This window comes from Lycorma delicatula, chromosome 9 (assembly GCF_047948215.1).
Source record: "Lycorma delicatula isolate Av1 chromosome 9, ASM4794821v1, whole genome shotgun sequence".
Taxonomy (NCBI): domain Eukaryota; kingdom Metazoa; phylum Arthropoda; class Insecta; order Hemiptera; family Fulgoridae; genus Lycorma; species Lycorma delicatula.
In genome coordinates, this window is record NC_134463.1 from 34,650,565 (window position 1) to 34,667,881 (window position 17,317).

General features: G+C 26.3%; 3 long non-coding RNA genes and 1 other non-coding gene across 7 annotated transcripts in view; 2 read left to right on the top strand and 2 right to left on the bottom strand.

Annotated features, from left to right (window-relative positions):
• LOC142329661 (uncharacterized) overlaps positions 1 to 17,317 on the bottom strand; it is a 145,038-nt gene that overhangs the window by 42,744 nt on the left and 84,977 nt on the right. The window lies entirely within an intron of this gene.
• On the top strand, positions 264 to 3,498 carry LOC142329965 (uncharacterized). The gene is made up of 2 exons (XR_012757641.1): positions 264 to 1,597; positions 3,323 to 3,498. It is a non-coding gene; the product is annotated as an uncharacterized LOC142329965 (long non-coding RNA).
• Positions 12,491 to 15,657, top strand: LOC142330766 (uncharacterized). The gene is made up of 2 exons (XR_012757827.1): positions 12,491 to 13,375; positions 15,492 to 15,657. It is a non-coding gene; the product is annotated as an uncharacterized LOC142330766 (long non-coding RNA).
• On the bottom strand, positions 16,560 to 16,632 carry TRNAV-UAC (transfer RNA valine (anticodon UAC)). Its single transcript has one exon. It is a non-coding gene; the product is annotated as a tRNA-Val (tRNA).

The window sequence follows — 17,317 nt, forward strand, 5'->3', positions numbered from 1 at the left end:
TTTATAGCTATTGTTACTACACAGCAGAAATAGAGATATAACCGGGAAAATAAAAATGAAAATTCCCTTATAATCGTCTAACTAGATAATATGATTTTTGTACTTTATTATAAAAATTGTCGAATTTTCATTAAAAATATCTGAAAGAATTTATTCACAAATGGTTCATATAAAAAAGAGTAAAACTTGCACATTCTTAGAAAAAAATGCATACGGTTAAAATGCAAACTTCCCTTTTTTTAATTAGGTTAAAAAAAGATAAAAGTAATTACGTTAAAAAAATTTTAAATTAATATTTAGTGATAAATATGAGAAGATGAGTATAAAGTAATACTATTGTATGATAATTACATCATAAAATCACATGACAAAAATTACTCTTCTATTGGTCAATATAAGAACATTATGATAAGAATTTAAATATATAAACCGGGTAATCAGACATTAAAACAATATTACTTTCTTTTTTGGTAAGTAATGCACATACCTAAGACTAAATATAATAATTATTATTTTATAAATGGAATATTTTATTTTTATTTTTTTAATTTATTCGCTCACTAGTAATATTTTTTTATGTAAAAGTAATTAAAACATAATCTAAAAATATTATTAAAGATAATTAATCACATGTAACAAATTAGTTGGGTTATTTTTTTCTGTTATTATGTATAATTTCTACAATATAAAAGGTATATATTTTATAAAGACTAGCAAATTTAATTACTATTTTAATTGACACAAAAATACATAATTAAAATTAGTATCTCATACAATATTCTGTACACAATTTTTTTTTATTAATTTAATTTAGTTGTGAGTAATTTTATATCTTTTTCTATATCTTGCATAACATATATATGAATTTATTTACGAAAACCCTATTCGTAGATTATTTTTTCATAAAAATTGCATTTAATGAATTATACTAAGATTTTTTTAATTTTAAATTTTATTTTGAATATTTATAGATTTTTTTTTAATAAATTATTTGAAGATATATACATTCATAACTATTAATTAACTATCCACAAAATATATTACAAATTAAAAATTTGGGAACCTGAAAATGACACAGCTAGTTTTTAATCCTCTAACTTTTATTTATTTTACTAAACAGTCACTTAAATTAATAAAATATAAAGCCATTATATAAAATAAGAAATTTAATTATGTCTTTATGTAAAAAAAAATAGCTAATAAAAAATAAAACGAATTTTTTTTAATGTAATGAGAAATAAAATAATATTTATTCAACAACATAAAAAACGCTCAAAGCCAATATGAATTATTAAAAATGTACATTACGTTTTGGTAGTTTTATGTTAATACAAAACCATACTAATTAGCAGTAAAAAAAATTATTACATCAATACATCGAATTAATTAATAAACCGTTACAAATAATACCTTTTTTATAATATTTGCTTTAGAAAAAGTATAATAAAATAAAAATTAAACCAATATTTATGGATATATTTTAATGTATTTTATTCATATATTGTAGGTTACTATCGAAGTAGCAACAACAAACTCAAAACTCAACAATGGGCAAGGAAAGGAACTGCATCAACATCGCCGTTGTCGGCTCACTCTGGTAAGTCAAAAACTCAAAAATATCTTTATTATATTTAAACGCTAATTAAGATTGTTTTTTGGAACAACTGTGTCCAATTATATGGATTTTAAAAATATTAGGGGCAATAGAAACGATTTCATTTTTTTATTTATATAGAAGTATCAACAAATAATAGTACCGCTTTCTTCATCATTCTGTTTTTTTTTTTTCCTTTTAAGAGTTAAAATGCAGAATACTTAAAAATGCCTAAACCTGATTAAGCTCATTTTGTTACTAATTTTTTTTCAATATGTACATACTTTTAACAGTAAAAGTATTGTAAAAAGAAAATAAATTTAATTATATTGTAAACTTTTCAGATTTTTTAACTACTTTACACAGTAATAATCTGTATAATTACAGACATAAGTAAATACAATATAAAACGTTATAGTAACTGGAAAACGTTTATACATGCCACCAACTTACGTGTCGAAGTAGAGCTGTTATGATCATTGTTATAATTTAACTAAAATAATAAAAGTCCGGATTGAATTCCAGACAAGTATAGCATTTTAATATTTTATAAAATGTTCAAATAATAATCAAGCCTACATGCTTTAAGTTTATATTCTAATAAACTATTTTTATATAAATGTCGAAAGTTCAAAGTATTTAAAAAAATTGTAAAATCAGTTTTATCTAAAACTAATGATTTTCAAGAGACATTAGCTGTTCCCTTATGTTCCTTACAATTGGAAGAAAACAACAAAAATCTTTAATAATATTCCCCTCTCACACACTCACTCCCTTCCTCACTGTCATCATCTCTCACCACCATATGTAATTTATATTTGTTTTTAAATCTTTTGCTTCTGTAATTAAAATAAAATAAAAAATTAAATGTTGGAAAACTTGAGTCAGATAAATATATAATAATACCTTACAAAGAAAACTATTTAAATATTATTGTTTTTTTTTTTTGTGACTGGTTTCTACGGGAGACGAAGTACAATACTTTATTATGTGAATGACTGGTATAATTTTTCTGTTACGGCTAATTTTATGTTTGTACCATAACTAGATTATTTACAGAACTTGAAATAAAAGAAATATCCCAGAAATAACAAATATCCCACATCCTTGCTTATTTTTGAAAAGAGGAAATCAGGAGTGAAGTGGTTTCTCTCTGATTTTTTTCACTGAACTTAAAACATTCCTGCGTTCAGCATGTCAATGTCTAACAAGATTCAATCGATATTTATAAGTCCGAAAGTTAACCCTTTATTTTAATCTAGCTACAAGGACCGAATGTGTATAGCAAAAACATCGTTATTCTCAAAGAAAGCAATTCTTGTATCTTATGTGGTTTATATGCGCCATAGCAATAAGAAAGACTACGGTAAACACTGTAAAAAAGTAAATTATTGTATTTTTCTACAGGATACACTGGCATTGATAAGAAGAGAATTTTTTCGTTTTTAATTCATATCTATATACACTGTTCCCATTCAATAGAAGTTTTTATAAAAATATAAAAAAAATATAATATTTTCAATTGTTTATAGTGAATGCAAATGTAGATAAAATAGCGGTTTTATCATATTACGTTACAAACAAAAAACTAATTATTATTTTAATTAGTTAACAACAAAGTAATATTTTATTATAAAAATGAATAAATTATTCTAGAAAAAACTTAATTATTAAATTAATTTTAACATTAATAAATTTATAACAAACTGATTTTTGTTTTTGTTTCAGATTTATTTGACTTAACAATCATGGATATACTACAACTCAAATGATTTTTGGACACAGAATGGTACCGCCTCATCGATAAAAAAAATACAAAAAAAAATAAGTAGATACAATTCAATTGTAAATTCACATACTTTTCGGCAATAAATTTCAAAATTTTACAGTTTATCAAGTAGTAATATTGTGTTATTGTCTTTTATTTTATACAAATATTAATTACAACCTTACCCTACATTTAACAACATTTTACATGAGTCTACCCCTTTATAATACGTATTTGTGTTATACGTAATTGTTTTAAGTGCAGTTAACATGTTTAATGCATCAATACAGAGATTGTATCGTTAAGTAATACAATAAATTCTTTTGAATCATTAAAAAGACTTATATATCCCCGACAAAAGAAGGCAACTGTTGAATCTAACAACAGTAAACCGATCAAATTAAATACCAACAAAATTTAATTTATTGATTTACAAGCGATTGTTCAATACTTACAAACTATACTCACGTATTTAATTGAATTAAATTTATATTACAGTACAGTTTAAATGTTTTTTTATCAAAGCTTTTGCTAGTGCATTCTAACGAAAATATAGATAACTATTAAGAAAAAAGCTGGCAACGATATTGTTGAACACGTCAGCAATTGAAAAGAGTTTATAATTATAGTGTTAATACTTTTTTCTGTGATTAATTTTAAGAGTAGTCTTCAACATTTTTATTTATTTTATTATAATATAAAATGTTTATAAATATCAATATAAATATAAAATGTAATTTCAATACACAATTACATTATTTTTATATTTTTTTACTTCCTTGTTCGAAGTACATGAATTGTTGTGATCGCGAAAAATTTCGATTTGCAGATTTCAATGGAAATATCCATTTTCACCATCCGTGAATCCATTTTGACTAGTTTCGGCGTGACGTCAGTACGTACTTATGTATGTATGTACGTACGTACGCATGTATCTCGCATCAACTGAACCAAAAGTGTCCAAAAAAATCCAAAATCCAAAATATTTTGAATTTTGGACCTTTTCTTAACTGCAGTAATAAGCCCTCATTGAGAGCTTTTCAACGATATATCATAAGTGGTACTTATTTTCATTGGTTCCACAGCTATAGCCAAATAAAATTTTTATTTATGAAATATTTGGATCTTACAAGGGTACATCGGTTCGAATCAGACATCTCATTTTTTAAGCTTTTTTTTTAATTTAAATATATTGATTTATTAATAATTATTAACCTAATTGTAAAAAAATGTAATAAGTAATAATTCAACAATAACAATAAAAATATCAGAAGTTATTAATGAAATAGAATTTTATGTATATGTAATTTAATAGGCGTAAAAGTAAGTCACAGGAGTCCACATCAGACTTGGTGAAGCATCTGATTATTCGATTTTGTTTTCATTTTGTTGATGATTACATCATAATTTAAAAAAACATAGTATTAGATAGTTATATGACTTACATTGATTTAAAGAGTAATACGGTGACTTTTATTCTATCCTAACATTTCTGGTGGTAAGATTGTTGAATTAATAATTGTATAATTATTTGATGTTAATAAAAACTAATATTTTAGCAATTGTGTAACACCACTTTATTGAAGAATTGGAGGATTGTATCTCGCTTTGAAATAAATAAGTTTAGATGAAGTGCAGCAAAAAATGTGTAAATGTAATTTAATAGGCGTACAAGGAAGTCATGTGGTGTCTATATCAGATTTTTTTTGTAATATTAGTTTTAGAAATGACTGCTACCAGATGTAGGCGGCTACCAAAAGGTTGTATATCAGCTATTCATCGGAAAGCTACCGGGTTTCGAATCTTAGTCAGGCAATGCCTTTTTATGCATAACTAATTCCCAATTCATAAACCTAACCATAAGCTTCCAGCTTACATAGTGAATTAATCGATAGAAAATAAATTGGGTTTTACTCAAAGATTTAAAGCTATTTCCTTCCATCTTGATTATACATCATTTTAAAAACTATAATAAAATTTTAGAGTGTAGAAAGATTGTATCTAATCGGTTAGAGAGGGGGTCGTTATCCCTTCTTACAAACCATTAAAAATAAAATAAACGTTTTAAAAAATAATCAATTCTTTAAATTTCGATTTAAAAAAAATTGTTAAAGAATTTATCTACAAATAAAATAATTATTAAAACCCAAAAATCCGACAACTACTTGTACACATAAACCAAGAATAAGTATGAAAAACTAACAAAAAAGAAATCCCTTTCGGCACGCCGGAAGGCGGAGGTTGATTTCACAGGTGCTAAATAGGGGATAAAAAAAATTTCCACCTTAAAGTAAGAAAAACTTCAAATTTACTCAATACTACAATGGTCGCACGTGAAAAAATGTTCACATGTTTAGCGTATGACAAACCCCACCTTCTTACAATTACAGCAACATTTTGGTCATCCCTTGCCGTAAGGGTTGATCACATCAAAAATTGTTTCAGACAAAAGTTTTAGGTAATGTTTAGAGAAATGGTAATGGCTACTTTAAACCGATTCGATACTGTACCTATTAAAGGAAGTATGATTTTTTTTGTCTTCGAAACCCCATTTTTTCCACCCCCTGGGCCAATGGATGGCAATATCAAAAAACTTTGCTTATATAAGTTTTAGACCCTTATCCAAAGAATAGTAGGAACTTTAAACGATTCGATATTTTACTTAATAATAAAGTTAAAGCGATATTTTTTTTCGAAAAAGCCCCCATTTCCACCCCCATGGTCCAATTTTGCCCATTAACAAACTCGACCGAGATTTTGGGTCCTTATATTTTATGTATCAATTTAAAAGTGATTGGCGCAAAATTACGGCAGTTATAGTGTCCACAATAAAGTGAAATATACATATATAAAGTTTTGAACTGACGGTGGTTTTGGGATCCGCGGGATGTGAAACGCTAAGATATATCGACATTTTCCGGAAGTCGAATCATGGTACCCATTACAATAAGTAGCTTTCTTATGAAATCTACCTAATACAGTAGTTGAACAAGTTTTTATTCTTTTCTTATTTGTCTTCTTTTTTTTTGTTAATTTAATAAAGTGGAGGTCATTAAAGTCACCATCTCATATAGTGCAGATAGCCTAAAATTTAGAGGTTATATTAAATTTTACATCGTTTACTAACTTACTGTATCGTGAAAAATGCCTTTAAGAAAGAAAAAGTTTTTTAACTATTTTTTGTTTGTTTTTTATAATATTCTACGTAGATGTTTTTTTTGTTTTTTAATATTTATTTTATTTAACTCTTTTTTTGTTTTTTAATAACTTTACCATTCGATATACTAATCACCTAGATACGATACTGGTATAAGTTTTTGTTTTTAAGAAACTTTGTACTGTTTAAATACAGATTTGTATGTAAATGAATAATAATATATGTGCACGTTAGGTATAAGAGTATCGGTTCATTGAAATTATTTATTTTATTATATTCGATATGTAAGGAGCGGTAGTGATACCGCACAGGTTCTAACTTATCGTATGACTGATAACAGGTAGAGATATCACGTACAGGTTCTCTGACCTGTCATACTCTCTTAAAAGTAATGCAATGCAACGCATACCGGCAACATACAGTGAACAGGCGGGCGCTAGACGCGATGCGTTCTTATTTCCTTTTGCTGAGCATATTTTTCGCCAATATCTCTAGAACGATGAATTTTTGAAAAAACCACAAAAGGCAAAACGTGTTTCTTTTTTATTGATTTATAGAATACCGTCATTAAAATTTGAAAGTAGTGTAATTTTTAAATTTTATTCCCCAGTGTAGTTTCCACTCTTTAGACAAAACGATTTAAGATAGCCGATTTTAATTTCAGACCGAAGTCTGTTTCAGAAGTTAGTTTAATTGGTTGTTTCAATGAAGCTACAGAAGGGAACAAAAAATACATAACAGTTAAATACGTTACCACTCCTCCTAGTGACATTTTGAATAACACAAAGTTTAGAAATTTTTTTTGTTGAATATAAGAGAAGTCATGTATATAACGTTATGTAGGCGTAGCATAATGTAAGAATGTCTAGAATGAAGGCATATGCAATACTTTAGTTTTTCAATTAAATTTCATCGATAATTTTACAAGAAAATATTTTAAACTAGTCGTTCGTAACTCCGTTCCCTGGATATATAGTAAATATGGTCAAATCACCCGAAAGATAATAAGGCTGACACATGGCTTCTTATTACAATAGTTTTTCCACCTTTTTTCATTAAAATTTATTTTCTTTAGGAAATTAAAATACTCTTATACTTTAAATATTGTCTGTTTGCTATGCAATTTAAACAATTTGAAATAAATTACAAACTAATGATAATTTTAAAAAATAGTGATAGTTATAATGTAATTAATCTTTTAAAACACATCTTCTAAGTAGGAGTTTTCAGAGATTAAAAATTAATTACACCTGGAATTACAATACTTTAATTAGTCAAACGTTTAATACACGATAAAATTTCATGATAAATTAATCAGATTTCTTAATTAATTAACGGGCAGTAAATCTTAAACTGAGAGCATGTATAATTTTTTTTTTATAAATAAATCAAGTCATCTCAGAAATAACTGTACTTCTCGCTGTTGTGGATTATTACTATTATTGTTATTATATAAATACGTTAAAGCATCATCTTTGTGAGCCTTAGACAAGCGAACATAGAAAAGAATGCAACACAGTATCAAACAAAGAAAAAAATAGAAAGAAAACAAAATACGCCGATGACAATTCAAAAACCAATAAAATCACATTACATTCGATCGGAAGGAAAAGCAATCACCTTCGTATGAGATCCTCCACTAAAAAAGACTTAAAAATTAGAGTATTAACAATTTTCAGGCAGCAGACTCCAATGATTATATCAGTCTTATAAAGAGAAAAGGCTGCTTTATAGCTATATGAAATCTATTCATAGTAATCTATAACGTGTGACCACGAATTTAACTGTTAAAATTTCTTATGAAAAATGGGAATGAAGTAGAATAGTGCCGATTTAAAACTTTGAAATTTTCATTGAGATCTCCAAGACAACTTCGTATCCCAATATGGTAAGATATAAAGTTGAATTGATATAAAGTTTGAATTTAAATATTTTTTTAAATTTAAACATTTATTTATTAATAAATAATTAATAATTAAATAAAGGTACTAACCTCTGATTGTAAAAAAAAATTACAATAAATAATAATTTAATGGTAACAATAAAAAAAATGAAAAAATTCAGAAGTTATTAGTGAAATAAAACTGAATGTACTTTTCATTTTAAATCAACAATTTTTACAGAGGTTAATTTTTTTTTGTCTTCAGTCATTTGACTGGTTTGATGCAGCTCTCCAAGATTCCCTATCTAGTGCTAGTCGTTTCATTTCAGTATAATTATTTCATTTCAGAGGTTAATAATTATTAATAAATTAATACATTTAAATTTTAAAAAAAGTTATAAAAAAGTATATCTATATGAAGTTGGATTCGAACCGATGTGTGCATGGTTACGAATCCGACACGTTCTCAGTTACACCACATAACTACATGAGTGACATGAAAAAAAAATAGAAAATAATATAAAATGCTGATTAGGGACACGACAAAAAAAAGATGCAATGTGGTGTCCACCATAATCCAATTGTGTAACTGTCCACTTTATTAAAAAATTGGAGGATCGTATCTCACTTTCAAATGAAATAAGTTTAACTGTGTTAAATAAGTGCAGCATAAAATATGTATATGTAATTTAATAGGCGTACAAGGAAATCATGTGGTGTCCACATCAGATTTTTTTTTAAAGGTTTAGTTTATTAAAATTTATGTTAACTATTTCTCTATGTCCCTCATAATGTTGAAATCTTAATAAAATCCAATATTTTTTATTAAAAATATTTTGTTATTCTCACAAACGGATAAATTTACGATAAAAAATGCATTACACTCTTAAGCTAAAAGTTAAAGCGTTTATCTCGCTCATAGTAACACTTTAAAAAGATTTCCTATATACTAGTATAAGCAATAATTCAGTGTTACAATCGGTTGTACTTAAGGAAATTTTTTATCACATGTAAATATGTTATTTAGAAATATTGTTATCTTTTTTCATTTTCACTCTTTCGATTTCTTATGTTTTTTAAAGTGAAAACATGTTCCAAGGCATACTATTTGTTACTTAATACCTTTCAATTTTCACCAACATTCTCTAACAAAATAAAAAAATATTATAACGTAGTTTCTATTCAGTTTTTATCATAGATGTTTTGTGCTTTTTTTCTCTTTCTAAACATTAACTAAAAGATATTTGGATAGACAGAAGAAAAAATATAAATGAAAATCAACAGGTTATTGAATAATAAAATCGTAGAAATTGATATTTAATAAAAATAATTTTCTTACGGTTAAAACCAGTAAATATTAAAACAGTAACAAACTTGCTAAAAATTAAGAAAAATCAACGATATATTTTTGGATTTCAAGTAGTTTTTCATCGAAAGTACAAGTTACTACAGTAAAAACGGTTTTACAAAAAACATTTCATATATTCAAATAGATAAATGAAAATATTTTCATGTGCTACTGGATAAACTGAAAATTAGATTTGGTTGTAAAAAAAAATGTATTGCGTTTTTAAAGTTTTTTCCTTATAGTACGCATCGACAACTGTGGTCATTTGCCCTTTGTCCTTTCCCATTAAAATAAGCGACTAAGTCAAATAACAGTCTTCTCAATTAGATTATCTAGAAAACAGACTTTACATAAAACAAAGCCCTTTCCCATTTAAAAATATTCCTGAAGAAATGTCGTCAAATTCATCAAAAGCGGGTCTAAAAGACCCGAAATTTTTAAGAGCACATACATAAAGAAATTCATAGTTAGTTTAATAAAAATTAAAAATCAGCTAAAAAAGAAGATAACTAAACAGTCATCCTAACATGAAACGTATTGTATGTTATCATAAACAGACCACATTTTTAAACAAAATTGATAATTTTCTTCTCTCTTTTATCATTATAAGATAAATCGATTGCCAAAATAAGCTGTTGGTGCTCACAAAAATCTAATTTTGGCTTTTTAATACGTCAGCTTTCAAGTTACAATATGAAAACCTTAAAAGAACCCAGTTTTTTGCCTCAAATTCAGGTTCCTATGAACCGATTCACTTGAAAATTAATCGGATTCTAATTCTACTAGGTTTAAATTATCCTACTCAGTTTCATAAAATCTGTTAAAAACTGCGCCCAATAGAACGTAAAACTGAAAATGTACCCACAACGATAAGATTCGTCAAAATCGATTAAGTTTTGCATCCGGTAAAACGAACGAAAAAATCAGAGATATGTATGTAAACATTGCAAAATCGTATACAGGAGATAAGAAACGTGAAAAACGTTTTTCCCTCACACTCCTCGTTTCTAAACCTCTTAGAAAATGGTACAGTAACGATATCTGCAATTTTTTTGGAAGTTGCTAATATTACATGCAGACCGAGTTGAAAACTTTCTCTTTTTACTTCCTTGTACGAAGTAAAGATAGTATTGTGATCGCGAAAAATAACGGTTTTCAGATTTCAACGGAAATGTCCATTTTGACCATCCCTGAATCCATTTTGATTAGTTTCGGCGTGACGTCAGTACGTACGTACGTTTGTTCTCGCATAAACAAAAAACGATTAGCCGTAGGATGTTTAAATGTTGGATTTAGGACTGTTGCAACATCTAGTTGTGCATCTCCCCTTTTAATTGCAATCAACCGGACCAAAAATGTCCAAAAAAAACCCAAAATCCCAAAAATTTGGATTCTGGTTTTTTTCTTAACTGCATAATCCATCACTGAGAGCGTTTTAACGATGTATCATAAATGGTACTTATTTTCATTGGTTCCAGAGGTGTTGCCAAATAAAATGTTAAATAATGAAATATTTGGATCTTATAAGAGGAAAGCACGTCGGTTCGAATCAGACTTTATCTCCTTTTTTAATGTTTTTTTCACTTAAATTTAAAAAAAAAATTATTGATTTTTTTATTATTAATTATTAAACTTGACTGTAAAAAGGTTTTACAATAAATAATAATTTCATAATAACAATAAAAAAAAAATTAGAAAATCTCAGAAGTTATTAATGATATAAAATTTTATGAACTTTTCATTTAAAAAAAAATGTGTATATGTAATTTAAGAGGCGTACAAGGAAATCATGTGGTTACCAAATTTTTTAATTTATTTTTTAATAATGCGTTAAAACAGTAATAAAGTTAGATTTATTCAAAACTGATTAGAGTAGAAAGATTTATCAAATAAATATACATATTAAACCTTTTAACAATATAATTTCATTAATATTTACTATTTTTAATAAATCAAAATATCATAAGTGCAAAATTTTTATATGGTCCCTTTGAAATATTTGATAATCTCCTACTCACTATAACAATTATTTCACCAAAGTTTAATAGAATCTACACTACAGCATAAAACCTACGATATGAAATTTTATGTTTGTAGATTAAATAGTTATCGAGTCATAAATAAGTCGAAAATATATTTATACAAATACGTACATAGTTTATACAACAATAACACGCAAGCGAGTGAAATAAAGCAAAATGTAAGTAAACATTTTAAATTTTTTGTTTCAGGGGAACCCAAAATTGCTAGAAATACAAAATGTCCTGGTGGGTCCACATTTTGTAGACCATACAACGTAGATATTAATTTAACGTACATATTAATTTCCCTCTGTTAAATATTAATGTGTTAATAATAGGCAAAACATTACATAAATGTGGTAGATACTTCTTTGTTACTATGTATTTAATATATGTAGAAATATTTTAATAATAAAATTAATTTTGGAACAATCAAAATAAAAAACAAAATTAACTATTATTATTGATTACAAACATAGAAATTAATACGTTATTATAACATTAATTAAAAATAAAAATATAACAATGCATAACGAATTTGTATTATTTATCAGCGACACTCGTATACTTGAAACTTTGTAACACATCACACTATAGTGTCACATGATTATAAACAACTGCTCTTATTTGTCAATTTAATATGATACGACATGAATATTTTGTATATAAGCTCAATTTTTGAATAAAGTAGTTATATTGATATTTATTTGGTAAGTAATCTAAACATTTAAAAATTACTAAATAAAATAACTATCTTTCTCATAGTAGCTGTACTGTTTTTTTACATGTTAAATTTTTTATGTTTTACATTAGTATTGAATTTACAAAATAAATTATTTTTTAAAGATCTTTTTATTATTAAATTTGATTTGTATATATTAATTTGTTTAAGAATGTTTTGATTTAATAATAATTTTTAAATAAAAATATATGTTTTAAAAATATATAAACTATGTTTTCTTAAAAAAAAATTTTAATGAAATGAATTTTTTTGGTAAATTTGTTAATAAGTTAATGCGGTTTTTTTTATTCTTAAATTCTCAAACATGATGACTAAATTATATATTAATTACCCAAGCTTTACCAGAGTTACCTGATAAAATATCTATCATAAATATTAAAATGAGCTATGTAAATTTGTTTGAAATAATAAATTTGAGTTATTTTGTACGATATTTTTGTGAATTAAAATTTCTAATGTTGTCATTTGTTTCTGGTTATGAAACTGCGATGGTAACTAAAAAAAAAAAAAAAAAAAAAAAAAAACAGTATTGAATAACAATATTTATTCTAAAAAAAATAAAGCCATTGCTTTGATTAATGTATACCACAGAATTATTTTTCTTCACACGTTTTACAATTGTTTTTTTCTTTACCATTATTGATAAATTACTCAACGATCCATTAGATTTTTTAACTAACGTACTTAAATTATATTTTTCTAAATTAGCCGAACAATTACTTCGTGTTCTTAAATTTTTATTTTAATAATGTTTGATGTGTTTACTTTTTTAGGTTACTATTGAAGTAGCAACAACAAACTCAAAACTCAACAATGGGCAAGGAAAGGAACTGCATCAACATCGCCGTTGTCGGCTCACTCTGGTACGTTTTTCGTTTTATTAGATAAATAAATAAATAAAAGTAATGACATAAAATATTACTTTATAATTGAATTAATTTTTTTTTTCAAATAGGAATTGAATAAAAATATAATCATATGGTTAGAGATGATGTTAAAAATATACCAAAAACGCGCGCGCGTGTGTGTGTGTGTGCTGACACACATTTTTCTTTAGGTTGTAAGTCATGAATTATTTAATTCTTAATAATAGACTTTTATGGTTAAGTTTACATAACGAAGTATAGATTCAACAAAAAGAAAGACAATGAAAAATATAATATTATAAAACCTATTGTCCGAAATGAAAATTATAATTAATATTTCATGTTTTTAAGATCATGAAAAATATTACCGTAAGAGATAATACAACACTGGAAATAATTCAACTACGGAGTTATTTATTTAAAAATAAACGCCCAATCACTAAATATTGGAGTTTTAAAAATGTTTAACTTTTTATGTTTTTTCTTTTTTTTTTACAAATTTGTTATTTTATGTTTTTCTCTAAATTGAGAATACAAATAAAAGAAGAATTTGTCTTATTTTTTATTTTATACCGATTCAGTGTATATATAGGTTTATGGAAAATTATACAAAATGTATTTTAGAATTAATACAATGAGTATCACAGTGAAAAACTATTTATTCTTATTTATGATGGAGAAGGGACAATAAAGAATTCACAAAAAAATTACTGTTTTAATTTGTCGAAGTAAAACTTTTAATTATTTTTTCTTAATCAGGCATTATCAGGGTGAAAGCCTAATTTTATAATTTTTGTTTTTTTAATGTAATAATTTTTTTGTTCAATAGTCCAAAATATCTGTGAGTTGTTTTATTATTACCTTATAATGGTGTATTTTACAATGTATATATATATGGTAATTCATTTGGTTTCATTTCATTCTGGATTTTATTTGATTTAAATGTTTTATTGGTTTTAAATTTTATATGGTGAATTTTTAATCATTAATGAAAACGTTTATGATAAGTGTAAAAAAATTTTGAAAATAATGGGGGAGATTTTTTTACTCAACACAAAACCAGGGAAAAATCATAAATATGTTATCAATGTCTTAGGTAGATTTCATAAGAAAGCTACCTATTGTAATGGGTACCATGATTCGACTTCCAAAAAATTTCGACATATCTTCGCGTTTCACATCCCCAGATCCCAAAACCAACGTCAGCTCAAACGTTAATATTTCACTTTCTTGTGAACACGATAACTGCCGTAATTTTGCTCCAATCACTTTCAAATTGTTTCTTAAAAATAACTCGTTCCGAATTCTCGGTCGAGTTTGTTAAGGGCCAAAATTGGACCATCGGGGTGGAAACGGGAGGGCTTTTTCGAAAAAACAAAAAATCGCTATAACTTTCTTATTAAGTAAACCATCGAATTCTTTTAAAGTTCCTATTATTTTTGGATAAAGGCCTAAAATATATCTGAGTAAAGATTTTTAATATCACCAACCATTGGCCAAGAGGATGGAACAAATGGGGTTTTGAATACAAAAAAAATCATATTTCCCTTAATAAGCACAGTATCTAATCGGTTTTAAGTGGTCGTTAGTCCTCTAAACATTACCTAAAACCTTTGTCTGAAACAATTTTTGATATGACTAACCCTTACCGCAAGAGATGACCAAATGTTTTGTGGAGTTGTAAGATGGGCTTGTCGTATGCTAAACATGTGAAGCTTTTTTTACTTGCAACCATTGTCGTATTGAGTAAATTTGAAGGTTTTTTAAGTTTAAGGTAAAATTCTTTTTTAACCCCTACTTAGCACCGATGAAATCTACATCCGCCTTCCGGCGTGCCGAAAGGGATTTTTTAATATATATTCTAAGTGAAATAAATAAAATTAATAAACGTTTATAAATTCCAATTAAAAATTTAATAGTGTAATAGTATTACAACACACAGTTATTCTTTTTTTTCAAATGTCTACTTTTTTAATATATTTTAACAGTTAGTTATAAAAAGTTTAAATGTGAAGTATAACTATCGGATAGTTATTTATTAGGAAATATCTTTGCAAAATTATAATATAAATTTAAAATGATATCTATTCTTTTTTTTTTTTTTTTGTTACAGATTTATCTGGCTTTAATTATGGATCGTTAACAAATGATTTTTGGACACGGAATGACTGGCTTCAACGATTAAAAAATACAAAAAAAAAATTTTAACGTATCACATGTAAATTCACAATTATTAGTTTGGAAATAAATTTCAAAATTTTACAGCTTTTCATTTAAAACAGTGTTCTTTAATATTAAATACCTTTTAAAATTATCCTTAAATTTTAATATAATTAACAGAAGTAAATAAATAATATTACAATACATGATGCTACAATACACATATAATAAACACCATAGACGTATAAATCGCAGTATGTACCCATCTGTTTGACACATAAAGGTATTGCTTATGTGACAAATCTATCAGCCGACTGCTATTTCAAAGTCAGCTCAGGTTGGTTTTCTACGTATTTTTGCGACAAATGCGGATACATGAGTATAAGAGTTCATAAGTTAACAATTCTGAACATTTTTAACAATGAGGAAAATGAAAGGTGTTCACGAATGTTGTAATTTGATGTACCCATACAAACTCGCCTTTTGTTTGATACGTAAAATGATAGTATGGACGGACGGATAGTAATAAATTAACAGTCTAGGGATGAAAGAAACTGACAATTGTTTATTTCATCATAGCGCTCTTAAACAAGAACACCTCTAACATTGCTTATAATTTATATAATATCTAATTTTATTCCAACTGGGAGCGTTGTGAACTCACAAATTAAAATAATATTATGTACTATAATTTTACATGCAGAATAGAAGTTCATTTACAAACGGAAAGAATACATTAATATTAGTTCCATTTAATTAATAACAATTATTTAATATGTTTATTCTTTATTGTTTATTACAGTATATGTTTATTTTTTATTGTTCCTGTTTCTTTATTATTTATTTTTGTTGTTTATGATCATGTAGTGTAACTTAAGACGCTAATAACTGTAATTGTTGATGCGACTGTATATAACAGCATTAAAGAAAAAACAAATTTTTTTAAAGGAATTATTTATAAATTCATGCATATTGTTATTGTGCAATAATAAAAATTAAAATAAAATATTTAATAAAAATGTGATTCCGGCCAGGATCGAACTGGCGACCTTCTGCGTGTAAAGCAGATGTGATAACCACTACACCACGGAACCCACACGTTTATCGAATGTGCAGGTAGTATATGGAGAATAACAAAGAAACAGAAAAATTACATTTAGAAAACGATGATAAAAAAGTCAGAGCAGAATCATCCCCACCGCCGTTACACCGTCTGTACTGAATTTAAGAAAATTGACGGTTATCTTTAGAATTCATTAACAGCATTTCACAATTTAGGCGCATTCATTTGCGCTGCAGCCCACACCCATATATTTTTTTTTTAACCTCTTGAACCGTTAGGTATTGTTTTTTCAGATGATGAAAAGAATCACAATTTTTTTAGCGTGTGAAAATGTCACGCCTGACCGGGATTCGAACCGGGGACCTCCGGATAAAAGATCGAGACAATACCACTCGCGGTTAGTCATGTTAAACTGTATAGTGGGAATTTTAGACATAATTTATATTAAAACGAAAGTTTAGAATTATTTTTATATAGTGGAATATGAGTCTTCATCCGGACGGTAATTTTTTGCTACACGTATCCGTTCATAAAAGAATTTTGATATTTCTGTAGGACAAAAAACCCGATATTTTTCAGTACAGTACTGCACTGTTTAAATTTTTATCCTATAATTCAGGTATTAAAATAACAACTGTAGTATAAATATTAATTACTAAATACTCAAAAATACGATATGTTAATAAGACGAATTTAGGAAGGGAAGGTTATATTTG